The 16767-nt window shown below is 31.1% G+C and overlaps 1 long non-coding RNA gene and 1 pseudogene across 48 annotated transcripts; one reads left to right on the forward strand and one right to left on the reverse strand.

Moving 5' to 3' along the window:
• Nucleotides 1-467: 467 nt before the first annotated feature.
• On the reverse strand, nucleotides 468-1774 carry LOC146909745 (F-box/FBD/LRR-repeat protein At1g13570-like; annotated as a pseudogene).
• Nucleotides 1775-10207: 8433 nt separating this feature from the next.
• Nucleotides 10208-15755, forward strand: LOC146909746 (uncharacterized). Of its 48 annotated transcripts, none has more exons than XR_015019501.1 (11): nucleotides 10208-10616; nucleotides 11024-11154; nucleotides 11417-11477; nucleotides 11888-12250; nucleotides 12815-12938; nucleotides 13079-13173; nucleotides 13263-13379; nucleotides 13681-14006; nucleotides 14206-14568; nucleotides 14808-15037; nucleotides 15401-15755. It is a non-coding gene; the product is annotated as an uncharacterized LOC146909746 (long non-coding RNA). The 48 variants fall into 48 exon arrangements; XR_015019530.1 differs by having other exon boundaries at nucleotides 14963-15037; XR_015019526.1 differs by having other exon boundaries at nucleotides 13681-13828; nucleotides 13961-14049; nucleotides 14344-15037.
• Nucleotides 15756-16767: the final 1012 nt, after the last annotated feature.

The raw sequence follows: 16767 nt of genomic DNA on the forward strand, positions 1-16767 counted from the left end.
TGAGTTTTTGCTAGTTCAAACTTAAATTTCAATATAGGTAAGATACTAATGAGTAAAGTACTAATATATAAATGATGAGATACTAATATATTAAGGATAAGATAAGATTTAGTAATTGATTTATTCACCTAAAAAATGCAAAAGATGCAAATTAAAAGACCATTGAAAGAAGGTTAACTACATGGCAACAAAATCCGCCTCCGTCCAGACCCCTCCCCCCCTGAATTTAATGGGAAAAGCCGATTTAACTGGGTGTGGCGCTTTTTGAAATTTACATTATTAAATTTTATAATCTTATTTCCATAAGCACCAACCTGTTTTTAATATATTATTACTCTTTAGAAACATATTTATTATAATTATTTTCCTCTTTTAAAAAAAAGTTTATTAGATCTTTAATTATTAATATAATTATTGTTTTCTGTTGCTATGAACAAAATGAAAAAATATAATATGCATTTTTTTTATTAGGCACCATAAAGGAACTTAACTTGTGCTCTCTGTGATGCTCGTTCCATCAATAACAAGTTCTGTGAAATTCTTAACAGCATGGATGCATCTAATTTCTTAGAACCAATACCAGCATTAAAAGTAAGATTAAGAGTCTTCAACGATGTAGAATTTACAAGTATGAACTGTATCAAACTCATTGCAAGCTGAGACCTAGTTCTAACATGGATATTCACCATCTGTGGATTCTTAAGGCAATAACTAGTGCATGCTAACTCCTCTAAATGATCCGACATTTGTAGGGTATCAACATCCTCGTAACTCTGAAGTGTAAATATACTACGATTAAGGATGTTGTTTTTGGAAAAAAAAAATTATCAGACCGGATATTGTGTTCATATAAGCCCTGATTGTAAGATCAAATAATTCTTTGCTTTCTTGAGACAAATTGACTTCATCTCTTGATGAAATTGTAGCAATAAGACTCTGAGAGTAGGAACAGAAATATCAAAATATTCAAAACCTTCACAAAATTGAATGATGAGCTTTTCAAGTAATGGACAACCATAAATAAGACCCTAAGTGCACCGGACTCGAATGTAACATTAGATAAGTGAAGATTAAGCAATCTTTTAAAGCCGCATAAATTATGTGGAATTGACAAGTTAAATCTGAAAAATTTAAAGTTAGTCAATTCCTTACAAGCAAGGATAGTAAATTATGGTATTTGATCGACATGTGTTCCATAGTTCAAAAACCCGAGATGTTTAATATCCCTCCTAGACAAAAACATAATTGAGGAATTCAATTATGATCTTGAAATTGTAGTCATAAGGTATGAAAAGATGAAACTTATGTATCGGACTGTTGTGTTGCATAAGATTATTTGTGATGATTTTAGAAGCAACATGGCCAGGGTCATCGAGATCCTTGTACTTGTCAAAAAAGTCTTCGCCAAACCAAAGTTGTGGGGCTGAAGTCCACGTATACCTCAAGTGTTAGAAGCTACACTTGTTAGGTTTGCGCACCTAACAAGTGTTGGAGGAAAGATTCAGGAAGAAGTAAAATGACTGACCAAAGATTTCCACCAAATTCAATATCCACTCTTACACTTAGTGTAAGCCTTAAGTCAGATTCCTATATTGTCATCATTAACATGGTATTGGTTTGGGCACCCAACAAGTGTTAGAGGAAAGATTCGGGAAAAGTAAAATGATTGACCAAAGATTTCAACCAACAGGCTTTATTATATAATGAGTTTCTAGTAAGGAAAAATGCAATTGTATCTTTTGTCTCAAGATACAAGAATGTGAAGAGTAGTCATTAATCAAAACACCTATCTTTACACTTAAAAAGATCACACTGTAGACACAAAATCAAGAATCATAGATTAAAGTTGATTATAATAATTAAAAAAGTTTTTAGTAGGGAGTGGCCCAGTTAATTAAGTTCCTAATAGAGTCTATCATAGTACATTGAATGATGTGCTTCTAATGTTTAAATTAGGTAGCCTATATTGGTAGCATCTATTGCCAATAGAAGAAAGGTAGAGAGATTAGAAAAAGAATTCGGACAAATGGATAAAATAAATGTTACTATCTTTTACATTGACACTAAACAAAATTGCCGTTCAAGAACATAGGAAAAAAAAAAACAAAATTGATTTGGCAACAAAATATCACTACCAGAGGTAAAAAAATCTTCTTATATCATAACAAGAAAAGTCTTAATTTTTTAATGGTACCAGATCTTCATTTCCTAAAATGATTTTTGCATGACCAACAAATGAAAAGGAACTTTTTTTTTATAAGTTATAAAAGGATTACCAGAGAATATCATTCGTATCAAATCAAAAAAAGCTTAAACAGATTCACTGATCTACAAAAAAAAAATCTTACATTTCTTGAAAATACAACAAAATCACATCCAATTTCATCTTTTGATTTTTGTTGTTGCATGTATGATGGCAAGACAGAGGCAATTGTCGTTGATGTTGTCTCCGGCAAAGTTATTCCAACTGTAATTTTTTGTGGATTTCGTTGTTGATGCATGGAGTAAGCAGACGACGAACTTCATTTTTGGACTTGTGGCTCATGGTGGCCGGAAAATATCAGAGAAGATGCACACTCAAAATTTTATCTCCTCAAAAATTAAAATAAATTTATGGGTTTTCTTGAGGAGAATGAGAGGAAAATAATGGTGGTTTTATTTTTTGAAGGTGGTGGTTGGTTTTTGTTCAAAATTAAAGAGAGGGTGATGGTTTGTTGGAGAAAGGGGGAAGAAACGCATGAGAGGGTGAGAGAGAGGGGGTGGCGGCTAGGGTTAGAAGAAGTGTGTTGCTGATAGATTTTTATGTGTTGGTTATTGGGTTACTGGGTCGGGCATTAATGGGTTCTGGGTTACTGGTTGGGCTTTTGAGCCCGTTAACATATTTTTCCTATTAACAAATGAATAATAAAATCTTTCTTGGAAAAAAAAATTGAGAAAAACTATGTTTAATTTTATAAAATGGAATATATTTTTCGATTGGTGCACTTGAATTTTTTTTAATAATCTATAAAAATTAGGGACAATATATTTCACTGATAAAAAATATATACAGAAAAAAAATTAGGGGATGTTTTTAACTGATTTGTTAGTGAAGAATATAAAATAAAATAAATAGCTAAATATTTTTCACTAACACTAAAATTTAGAAAAATATATTTTTTGAAATAAAAGTTTAAAAAAATAAATTGTCACTAATGCATAATAAAGTCACATATAAAATTGAATTTAAGAATTTATTTCATTGTAATTTAACTTTATATAAGAACTTAAAAATTGAAGGAAAAAATATAGATTTTTTTATACATAAGACATAATATGGATTGCTAACTAGCATCACGTAAATTATACTACTTCAAACAAAAAAAATGTCATTGATTTTTTTGTGTGGATGTACAGTTAAGCTTACAATAAAATGGGTTTAAATATATTTAAAATATAATTATCTTTTAAAACAAATTTAAAAAATAATTTTTAAAAAGTGGAAACCAAAATGTTCATATTTTTTTCTCAAGTATTTTTTTAGATCAATCTATCTATAAAATATTTAAAATACTTATTATAATATTTAAAAATCTATCTATATTCAAAAACTCTACTAAATATACGTAAAAAAAGGTCATTTGGATGAAAATGGTGATAGTGGAATAGTGTGTGAGGCGGCCGGAGGAGTGCCAAAAACTATTATACTTTTGGAAAACAATGTAAAAAACTATTATACATGGGAAAATTTGTTCCTACTATAATGTCATACTATTAGACTATCGTATTGTTTCAGTTTTACAAAAATATTGAACCCTTTTGACTGAAATGCGTTGGAGTGGTTGACATTGACAAAAATTTCAAACATGGTTAAAACACACAAGAGAAGGTTGTCACTTAAACTAAGTTTGATACACGGGAAAAGTTGTCATTTATAAAAAAATAAAAATAAATTGTTCCCGCTATAATGATTCTACTATTTAGAATATCGCGTCACTTCAATTCTACATAATATTGAACCCTCGGCAACTAAAATGCACGGGATAAGTGGACATTGAATAAAATTTAAGAAATTACTAAAAGTCATGGAGAAGCTGGATTGACTAATATCTCATAATTAAATCAAATGCCCAAGATAATTTGTCTTTGACTAAACTAACCTTGATTGACGTGAAAATTTGTAATTTATAAAAAAATCGTTCCTAATAGAGTCTATCATAGTACATTAAATGATGTGCTTCTAATGTTTAAATTAGGTAGCCTATATTGGTAGCATCTATTGCCAATAGAAGAAAGGTAGAGAGATTAGAAAAAGAATTCGGACAAATGGATAAAAAAATGTTATCTTTTACATTGAAAAAAAGTAATTAATATTATATTGAAAAGCGAAATGTGTCAATTTTTTTGAGACAATATTTTTTTTACAAATGACTCACTTATTATGTGACTGTTGGAGTATTTGTTTTTATGGTTTTGAGATATAATTTTTAATAGATTTTGAGTTATATTATACTTAATAAATCATTTGGTATTATAATATTGATACAAAGTTTTCACCGTCGATTAACAATTATTAATCTTCGTCGAAGAAATTGTGGAGCACATGAATTGGGTTCTCATCTTTCATTCAATTCTTTTTCATATGAATAAGACATAAATTAAACTCCTTATCACATACTTAAGGGTTCAAGTTCCTTACGACATGAACCAATCCATTATTGGTTACTTACTAAATTATCAATGGGATTAAATTAAGAAATTTGTTGTTCACACATAGTGTTTGACTGAAACACACCAGTAAAATACCGAAATACTCCTTCGACAGTTAACTACCACGGAAGTTAACCGACGGTAGTTAACTACCGCGGAACTTCCGCAGTTAACTGCCAGGAATTTCAAACCTGAAATTAAATAAGGAAATACACCTAAATTTTCCATTAATTAAATTTGATTCTTTGATCCTTTTAAGGACTTAAACATAATTCTTTTTAGGAAAATGCTACTTCTCAAGAAAAATAGCTTCAAGAATTTTTCAAGACACAGTTGACAAATTTTAATTGGATGATTTATTTGTCAACTTCCTATTTTTCAGCCACTCCTCCTTGAATTGTGGCAAATAGTGCATTGTGATTGGCTATTCTATATTCTTGAAGAATTCTTGATGTTATTTTTCTAGAGATATAGCATTGCTCTTCTTTTTATGATGTTGTTGATTTCATTCATAAATGAAGAAATATAATGTTATTAGGAACGGAGATCCCAGAATTACAAATTCAATCACGTTTCTTACTAACAGAAAAGATGTTTTATTTGTACAAAAAAAAAAGAGGTTTTATTGATAGAATAATTACAAATATAATTATTTGAAAAAGAGATGAATAATATCTGAAATATTATAAAGTAATAATAGGTTAGTTAAACCTATGAATAATGACATACATCAATAAATTAATTATAAATAATTACAAATATAATTATTCTATCATTTATAAAGTTTTTTGTTGTTGAATTTTTTTTATTGAATCATCATTTTAGGTCCATTAACTACCGATGGCAGACATTTTTCTTTGTTGTTGCGTTTTTTTGTTGCTTTTTTCATGTTAATTAAAATAATAATTGGTTAGTCAAACATATGAATAATGACAGACATCAATGAAATTAATTTCAATTAATTACAAATATAATTATTCTATCATTTATAACGTTTTTTGTTGATGCATTTTTTTATTGAATCATCATTTTAGGTCTATTAATTGCAGATATTATTCATCTCTCTTTCAAATAATTATATTTGTAATTACTCTATCAACGAAACCTCCTTTTTTTTCATTTTCTTTTGGTACAAATAAAACATCTTTTCTATTAGTAAGAAACGTGATTGAATTTGTAACTCTGGGATCTCCGTTCCTAATATTATTATATTTCTTCATTTATGGCAATAAAAATCATATGAATGAAATCAACAACATCATAAAAAGAATTATGTTTGATTTCTTAAAATTACTAAAGAATTAAATTTAATTAATGGAACATTTAGGTGTATTTCCTTATTTAATTTCATGTTTGAAATTCCGCGGCAGTTAACTGCCGAAGTTCCGCGGTAGTTAACTACCGCCGGTTAACTTCCGCAGCAGTTAACTGCCGAAGGGGTATTTTGGTATTGTGTTTCAGCCAAACACTATGTGTGATTCTGTGAACAACAAATTTCTTAAATTAATAGTAAACAGATCTTCATACACCTAAGTAAATGGTAGAAATATTGCAATATGGAAAGTGGTTTGATTGTCTTAAAAGGTATTGTACACTAGACCAAAAGAAACAAGATAGTAAATAGTTAACTATATAAATTAAATTGAGTCAATTATTAAAATATAGACTTTCTATAATTTTTTGAAATATTCATATTTTTATAGACTTATTTAAAAATGTACTACAAAGTGATAAACTATAATTTTATGATTTATTTTTTGAAAAAAGAAAATAAATTAAAAATCCAAGAAAACCACATGAAATATTGGAGGATATTGCATAAACTCTTGACACGCAGGAAATATGAACAAGAAAAGTTATTTTATCAGTTTTTTTTACATGTCAAGGATTGGTTATTGTTCTGTGCAAAGTCATAGTTGATTGACCTGGGCACTAATAATAGTTTATTTTCTTTTGTGTGATAAATAGGTAAAAATTATTCAAAAATAATGATCAATAGATATAAAATCAAAGTTCTCGTGAGTCTAGCTCAATTGATAGAGATATTGTATAGTATATGCAGGGGTCGGGGTTCGAACCCTAGATATTCTATTTATTTACCTTATAAATGTGAATTTCTAATCACCAAGTAACTTGACAATAAAAAAATATAAAATCACAAGGACGTGTATAAATTTTTTAGAGGAATGATTCAGTTAATAACCAAGTGTTGGGATTTTTTTATTAAATAGAAAGTTATTTAGTTTCTTGACAAAAAAAGAAACTTATTTAATTTAACTTTTTTTTTATTCTTTTATAAATTACGTGTCGTAACTCACGTCTCATTTGATTATGAGTCACACATCAGGTATAATCTGTTTGACTTACACCAAATATGGACCGTTAAATTCAAGAGATCATGCGGTTCAAAATATTCAACCAAAAAATTAAGAAAATTGTGACGTGAGAAATTTTCCGCAATTTGCTTTCTTCCCTTGACATCCCTTTTTCATCGAGTAAACCCAGGGTGTGTCATCAAGGAAGACAAAATCAAATAAATTTGAACAAAAGTCAAGGCATTAAGTTCCACTAATCAATCACGAACTAATTGTAATACAAACGTTGTTTAATGCGTGGAACCTAATTTACGATTGAGGCATTCAAATAAAAATTTCTTCACAAAAACAATCAATTCCCTTTACTGTTCATTTGTTTCGAACGCATGTGAACAATGAAAAAAATCCCCTTTATTGATTAATACGTCAAGAGAGAACAACATTGTACTTAAATTTCATCTTGAATCTTATGTTGGAATATTTTCATTGTCCACATGCGTTTGAAACAAATGAGCAATAAAGGGGACTAATTGGTCATATTGTAGGTTAGCATAAATCAAAGAATCCATATGAATTAAACAATTGAACTGAAATTTAGAATTGGATTTAGTCAAATTGTTTATTTGCGTTTTATATTTTCATTGACATTGTAGTTTTATTTGCCAAATTGAATTTTGGTCCCTGCATAAGTGGTGTTCGATTTCTTTAACTTTTTATAGATTCGAGGATCATTTTATTCCCTATGAAAAACAAGAAAGACGAAAATAAACATAAATGTGACTCACGTGCCTTTCTTACATAACATTTATGAATTGAGGGATCATTCATTTATGAATTGTTGGATCATTTGATTTAATTGTTGAGCTTTAGTGTAAGTATTTTTCCTTACACATGGTGTGGATCCTTACTCTTTAATTATAACTATTTGTATTATCAAATTTTTATTAAACGCTCTAACACGCCAGAAGTTATGTTGATACTTGACCTCCCAACTATTATTTGATGTGGCCTTTTTTTGTGTGTGTGTTAACCATTTGATTTCTATGAGAAGGGATATGGTAATTAGGCATGACACCAAAATTCATACCCACAGGTAGCCGCCTAAATCCATCCCAGTTGAACGGGTTTTTTCTGCTTTGATTGGGTTTGGATATGGGTTTCAGTTTTCCTTAATTTCAAAATATGGGGTATGGGACGGGTTACAGGGATAGAGGTACCCAAAGCGAAACCCGTCCCTGAATGTAAAAAATTACTTTATTACTTTTTTATATAAAATAAAAACTCAAATCATAAACCATTTCACTCAGTTAGGAAGAATGTCAGTATATGTCTGCAATCACTCGAGTTCTCTCTCCTTATTACACATCTCCCATCCTCAGTCTCTCTTCTACAATACAACATTACCCTAGGGGCTGGAGAAAACTTCTTTTGTATTAAGAAAATGATTCTCTTTTGGTACGGGGATGGGGAGGGGAAACCCGAACTCGTCGAAGACGGGGACGAGATTCAATTTATCATCCCTATTGGATATGGGTAAGACAACGAGTAAGTATATGTCAATCTGCAAAACCAATCTCCCATCATCAGTCTCTCTTCTACAATACAACATTACCCTAGGGGCTAGAGAAAACTTCTTTTGTATTAAAAAAGATGATTCTTTTTGTGTACGGGGATGGGGAGGGGAAATTCGAACTCGTCGGAGATGGGAATGAGATTCAATTTCTCATCCCTGTTGGATATGAGTAGGGCAATAGGTAAGTATATGTCAATCTGGGACTGAGATTAGGAAGGTAAACCCCGTTCCCACCTCACCCCATTTCCATGCCTACTGGTAGCATGGAGTTCGATCGTGAAGTAAATATAGTCTATCCAAGAATTGTTTCATCAAAGAATCAAACTTGGGTTCTCCCGAACAATCTGTCATTTGGTCGAGCTCATTAATTACTTGAACCCAATTAATTTAGTTGTTGTAGCTCATCTTTGAACCTAAATGACATTATTTATTACACTAAAATATATATTTTTCTTTTTATTTTTAGTTGTGTTAAAACATGTAATGCTTTTAGTTGAATGTTTATTCTATGTTGAACGTAGGTTTTGGATGTCATTATTTTTTTTTAGTATAATGTTTGTAATTTGTATGTCTATTTCAAAATTTCCGTTATTTTTTTTTTGCCTTTTGCGTTTAACGTATAATTTATCTTTCGTTTTATATATGAAATATTTTCTCTTTTTACATTTGTTTGTGCAAGTCCGTATTTCTTTTAATATTTATTTATGCAAATCAATATTTATCACGGTATGTAGGTGAATGGTTGAAGAAAACCGAACGAGATCCGATTCAAGAAAAATGAACAAAATTTTTTAACCGTGCGACGCACGGGTTAGATCACTAGTGGTGATACATTCCAATAGAAAGTGTAAACACATCATGAATGCTAAAACTCATCTATTATTATCAATTCCACTAAGCATGAAAGAAAATGAAATAGTAGAAGACAATCTCACTGCTAAGAAGGTGTGGGATACATTGCAAACACACCATGACGGATCAGATCGTGAAATAGTGCTCTTTTTAAATTAACTCAAAAACTCTAATTAAAAGTTGCCCCAAATGAATAAATATTTCAAAAACTACAAACAATTTTAATAAATTCTATCAATAAAAATTCATTGGATGAGAATTGTAATCTACTACATTAGTATTTAATTTGATTAATTAGCAATTTTTTTTTTTTAGTATATTTGTGACGTTTGTGTAACAATTCAGATATTTTTCGTAAGGATATAGTTTGATTGTTTTTATATGAAATCAAAAACTAAATTTGCTAGGTGAGCAGTGGACAATATGGTAACAGTAGTTTAACACAAAAATGGATTATCAGATTTTTAACACAAAAACAGGTTATCAGATTCTACTATACAAATACAAAGAACATCTTAACAATACAAATGAAAAGAAAAGTTGCATAAAAACCCTAGCAAAACCCTAGGATTGGCATTTTCATTTTTTACTGCTTTGCCCTTGCTGGGCGGGAAGGATGGTTCTTTTTGAATATGGTGCGCATGACATATCAGCCTATACAGCCATGCCATTTGTGTAATGTGTAGGGGAGGGTATATGATGCACTTGATGCCATCACGTGACATAACAGAAATTTGAGCAATTGAAACATAAGGTCGGTTTCAGACTCCCTGAAAACAAAAAAGGTCGGTTTCAAAAAGTACAGAACAACATCTTCTTCTTCCTCTTCTCTCAATCCATTTTCATTTTTCTCTTCACAAGCCTAAACTATCTCTCCCCCTCTCTCATACACCTTCCTCCTCTTCTCTTCCCTTCATAAAACCAAACAAACTCTCTCATACAGTTTCCTTTTCCAGTTTTAGAGTTTTGATTCTTTGCAAAATTATTGAATCCTATGATGATTTGATCTTTAAAGGAAACACGATGAACAATTGTCTGTGGAATAAGATGAACAGTGACTGAAACCCTTTTGGGTTTGAGCTTCCGTTTGACGTCCACGCTCCGGCGTCGGTCACCGCCGTTTAGGGTCGGCTTCCAGTTCGGTTTTCTGAGTAGTTCGCTCTGTCTCTCTCTCTCGGTGGTAACTGGTAAGCCTGTTTCAAGTATTTTGGGTTCCATTTCTCTTTAATTGGCTTGCTGTGTTCCTGTTTTTGAAATCATTTCTGCCATCCACGATTGTGTTGCTTGATTTGTGATCCATCTGTTTTGGGTTGATATGTTCGATTTTGAATCGTAAGTTATTGATTCGGTGTCGGTTTATCTGGTTTTGATTACAGCCTACAAAATTTGTTATTGTTGTGGATTGTGTTTTGTTCACTCTGGACTATGTTTATCGAATCCTATGTGGTTTGTTTCTGGACTGTGCTTTCTTGATTGCGGTTTGCCCTGTTGTCTGTGGTCTGTTTTGGCCTATCATGGCCAATCCTTCCTCTAGGTCAATTGGCTCCACTACGGTCTGAATCCTATGCTTTTCTTGCTGAATCAAATTGTGCAGGTTGTAAGATTCAAAGAATGGATCGGGTGGTGGCAAAAATGAGCGGTTGTCATGAACGATTCAATCTCATTAAGCTGATTTCACGTGCTGGTGCAAATTATGACGGGATGAGGTCCAAATCAACACGTCTGGTTTGTTAGTTTCTTCGTTGTCGTTTAAGAATTTAACTCTTTGATTGTTTTGTAGTAACATTGATTATAAACTCCTTTCTGTTAGACATGGAAAATTGAATGTCAGAACTTAAAAAGGAAAAAGTAGAAGAGAGGGTTGTGGAGATTGTTTGTCTTCTACCGCTATTTCATTTGTTTATTAGTTAACAAGTGAAGGATTTTGTTTCCATATTTTTCTTTCTCAACAAATCTATATATTATATGTTCCATTTTTTTGTTTCAGCCTTGGCAAATACTCATGAGAACAAGCAACAACTAGATCTTAAAGACATAAACTACAAAAGGTAAATATATATCCCCTTTGCGAATCAGATTTTCTTCTTACTTTTGCCCCCACCTATTTGATATATTGCTTCTATGAATTTTCACCTATAATTTGGTATATTATTTAAATTTTTAAAACCCATTTCACATTCAAAATACTCTATATATCAATTTTAGTTTTGAAGTGTTGAGTTTTGGCTAAAATATTTTTTCCTTTATCTTTTTTTCTCTGGTTTAGTTTGATTCTATCCATGATTATTTCCATTTCTTTAATCGCAAAGTTGCTTTTGGTGCTTTACAGATTTGGTTAACATTTCTATTATATTTTGGTTTAGTTTATTTGATTGATATTTTGGCTACTTGCTTCTTCTCTAATAATGGATCAACAATTGTTCTCTATTTATCCAATTTGTGTTCATAATCATGAAAGATGGAGGTTCTTTCTATACATCAGCACTGCTGTTCAAGTCTCATTCAACAATAGATTGATACATTTTTTTTTATTGAAATCAGAGTGAGTCATTTATTTGTTTAATTTTTTTATGTGTGATCAGATTTGTTTTTGAATTGCCTTGCTATCTGCTTTGATATTGCTTCTCTTACTGGGACTGAAAATTGAGTCCATTGATTTTGTTTGCTGGAATTTTAAATTTACATCTGAATGTCTGTTTGGTTCAAAGTCATGATTGGCTAAGCACTTTTTTTTCTTTTCGTTGAGGTAATCTGAACAGAGTCATGTTGTGCACACCTATATGTTGCAGTACTTGAATTTTAAATAAGAATTCAATAAAAGGTATATTCTGACAGTACATCCATGAACTTTAAGTGGCCCTCATTCTTTTGTTTGTTATACATAAGTTAGTATATAACAGAGTATGCATGCTTTGAATCTTTTGTTTGTTATACATAAGTTAGTATATAACAGAGTATGCATACTTTGAATTTATGATTACAGTGAAGTTTATTATACTACATGTTGTGCTATCCTTGAATCCTACTGAGTGATGGTTTTGCTAATCCAATGTTATTTTTGAAATCCTTTTTAATGTCTTATTCTTGAATACAACAAGTTTTATTGATCAGTAGACCGATCATGCATGTGGTCATTTCTAATTAGTTGTAAGTTAGCCCATTTAGATCACATATACTTTCAAAGAGAATTTGCAACCATCTCATTGAATCATATTAGTCAATCATTACTTGAGAACTAATAGTGGTCTTTCAAACTCTATAATTTTGATTCCAATTTGCTGTTAAACAAATGCACATTTCATTGTGAATAGGATACTATTAAATTATGTTCTGCTATAGTTTCTTTAGCAAGTTATTTTCCTTCATAATGTTGATGGTTTAGCAGATACTTTGATGATACATGTAGGAGTTGCATCAGCATTATGAGGTGGAAGGTTTGTACTATTTTGAGCAGAAATTGTTTCCATTCAGAGCAGCCATCCTTTGCCATATAGGTTCAGGTCTTTCAGGTAGACTAATCATCAATAGCAATTTATTCTTTGAGTCTGTCATGAATGGTTCAACTGTTTTGCCAGTTTTGTATGATCTCAATTTTTGTTTCCCAGCAGTAACTGACGTCTTCAATATTTTGTATATATTATTTTTGTAGTAGGGATGTTTTTGTCGAGTAGGCTAGAACGAAGTGTCTCATTTTCCATCACTCAGTATCCGTTTTAGGTCGTCAAGTCTGAGATTGAAGAATCTGTAAGGTTTCCCTCCTTTTTTGAACAATTGTGTTTCCCAACTCTCAATCTCAGATCACTTACATCTCCATCTGTAATTTGAATATGGAGACTTTCGTAAATCAGAGGACGATGAAGACAACCGTGTTTTTGTTTATTCCAATGTCATGCATGAGGAACCCGAACTGAACAAGTGTAAGATGAAGCTGGAGAAGATATTTGATTAAGGTTATAACTTTTGGGAATCAATCCTCTATTTCTTTATGTTCTTTTTATTTCTCAACCCCTTTTGCATTGTGTATAATTTCTCAGCTCCTTAGTAATTAAAACTGACGCCTCTGTCAAATTCAAACCTCTTTATTTATTTTCAATTTCTTGATGAGTTTTTATTTTCAATTTAATTGAGAGATTCATTAACTTGAAATGTTTTGTTGAGTTTTTATTTTCAAAGTAATTGTGAGATTCATAAACTTGGAAGAGTTTCAAGTTTTTTTCATTATTTGATTTGCCATGGTTGGTGTATTTGAAGGATATAATCTCTGTATTGGACGTGGATTCATTCAATGAAAATTGCACCTTACCCTTGGAACTCTGATGAACTCCGCAGAGACCTTCATACTACACTTGGCAGTTCCAAGTGGCAAGTAATTCAATGAAAGATGCACAGTTCAAATTGAGTAAACCACTAAACTCATCCTTGATTTTGTAGGGACCTTTCAAATTAGGTCTCTTAATTCAATGAGTTTGGTGGTTTCCACGTACTTAAAAAATTGAAACCTTATTATCTTAATTGATATTAATGTTATTAGGTAACATGGCGAAGGATTTAATTTCCATCTTGGCAAATAGGCACCAGTAAGTTGCTTTTGAGAATGGAAAATAGGATTTAATTAACATGGTGAAGAACTGTTATTATCTCTTTTTTTAATTTTAGATTTATGTTTAGTTTATTCTATTTGTGACTATCTCTCCACTTGGGTCTTAGTTGATTTCTATTATATATGTTTTAGTTGATTTCTATTATATTTTGCGACTGAATCCTTAACGTGCCTAGGTCCTGGTAGGTAATTATAAATTTCCGATGCATATGTTTGGTGTACGAAGAAGTTATGGTCTGGTTTTGTTAGTATAGATTGAGCTTTGTTCAACAACTATTGAGGAAATTGTATGTTAATTTGTTCGGGGTTTCCAGTCTTTGCATATGTGAAAGGAGTTAGAGCTTCATCAATTATCATGTCCTCTAATTGTGAATGGATCTGTGAAGAGTGAAATTCTAGGATATATGCGGTATATAGTCTGCTCGACTTTTTGTGGTGTGTCATCTTCAGCTGTTCCGTTCTGCTGCACCAGTGTTCTTGCAGTGGTAAGGAAGGTTGATATTTCCTGGCACCGGATCAAGCTGCTTGGCTGCTGTCAGGTACCACAGTTTGTGAAATATTTCTCTGCAGTCACAGTGTAGTAGAATCGGCATATAATAGGATGTTTGTTGGTATTTTGAGATTTTTGGGGTCTGATTAATCAAGTATATGTTATGATATTAATTTCTTTGAAGAATTGCTAGCTATTATGGAATTGAAATGATAGTGATTTAAAGCTGAGTTAATTAGTTTGTAGCTTCTTAGTGATTTACTGTATATTCTAAATTTGTTGTTGTAGCTAATGTGGAGGAAGCGTAAGAAGAGATCAATGACGTTAATTTGAATGGGGATAGAACAATTAGTTCTTTAGTTAGCATTAAAAGAATTAGTATGTTCTGATACTAAAATCCATGTTGTTCCGGCCATACTAATACTGCCGTGATGGTCGTGTAGCGTTTATGCACAGCCAATCTTCTTCTATTGCTGGAAAAAAGAAGTCTATGTAACATTTTAAATAGCCTAGATCAGGTATGTGCCATTGAGACTCTTCTGCATTGTTCTTGCGATTATAATTCTGGTCTGCATAATTTTGTTGTGCATTCCTAAAGTTTGCTCAACTCCAATCTTGCAAAACTGATGTGACCCTATAGATGATATGTAAACCCTCCTCTTGAATATTATTCTGGAAACATTCATTCCTTGATTTCCACAAACTCCATAAGCACATAGAGACCATTTGCTGAAAACAAAAAAGATTTGCATTTTGGATGGTCTAACACATTTAAAAGATATATTGAGGCATTTTGTTACAATTGTTTTGATTGGATTGTTATTTTTTAGTTTGTCAATTATTGTGCTCGGTAAATGACTTTCTTGAAATTAATGATGCAGTAATTTGAGAGGCTACAAGCTAAGATGGAGGTCACATAGTCCTGGTCTTTTCTTATCAGTTAATCTGCAGTCCATGCTTCTTTGTGGCAGCACATACCTCTGTTGGTTTAGTTTGTTGAGTTTAGGTGTGCAAGTTTCTTTCGATTTAAGCATAGTCCTGGTCTTTTCTTATCAGTTAATGTGCAGCCCATGCTTCTTTAACATGTCTTTTTCTTAAGTGTGAGTTGTTTTGGTGTTATAATTCTCTTCTGTTTGCCACATTGTAATGGTGTAATTTGCTTATGTGACCAACTATTAGTGTTGAACATTTTTATGATCTTTAATTTACTACCTCTGATGCCTTTTAATGTTGATATATTCTTTTGGCTTTTTCCAAAAATAAAAATAAAAACTGAGGCTAACAACTTTGGGTCTTCAATACTAAATGGTGGAGTAATTTGAGAGTATATTAACTATGGATCTCTAAAAAAAAACTATAGATTTATTTTTAAGTAAAATAAACAAACTAAACAATCTGAGTATAAATCATTTCTTTTATGATTGACATTATGAATTACATTAAAGAAATGATTATATGTTTGTAATAGAAAAATTTAGTATAATCGACGGTACATGTATCGATTTAAACATCACTTTAATTTTGTTTATAAAACTATTATGTTTGTATCAAAAAATAGATAAATAAGGCTAACAACTTTGAGTCTTCCACTGCTCAATGGTGGAGTAATTTGAGAGGCTAACAACTATAGAGTATTTTGTAATTTATGGTAACTAATGAAAATGCACTGTCTTTGAAGTATATTAATGTCACCGTGATATGACTAATGTAATAGTAATACATTGGTAAAATGTATTTATTTATCCTTTAAGTTTGACCAAAATATTGAGGTAGTCCTTTAAGTTTATTAATTTTCAAATAAGTCTTTTAAGTTTATTTTAAAGTTTGCAATAGGTCCTTTAAGTTTTTTTTTTTTTTTTTTATATAAGTTTTAAATAGGTCATTTAAGTTGTTAATTCAATGCACCTATTTAAAATTTTGTAAGTTTTTAAGTTTCAACTAGGTCCTTAAAAGGTTAATAACAATAATAAGGATCTATGGAAAATTTAAAAACCCTAAAGGACTAAGTTGGTATTTTTGTAAAACTTAAAGGACCAAAAGATGTATTTGGCCTAATACATTTTATCATATGACTTATTAAACTACAATTTTGATTTACGGTATAACTTATTCGTGTCTGTTTTAGTCGGTAAGACCCGAGTATGGTACTAATGAGTACAAGAAGTCTATGAGCCGTTTGAATATGCAAACTTATGAGCTTGCACTTGATCCTTCCAAAGTGCACACTTTGTCGTTGCTATTTATTATC

Source organism: Medicago sativa, chromosome 7 (genome assembly GCF_051527215.1).
Source record: "Medicago sativa cultivar Bolivia chromosome 7, Bolivia_mono, whole genome shotgun sequence".
Classification (NCBI taxonomy): domain Eukaryota; kingdom Viridiplantae; phylum Streptophyta; class Magnoliopsida; order Fabales; family Fabaceae; genus Medicago; species Medicago sativa.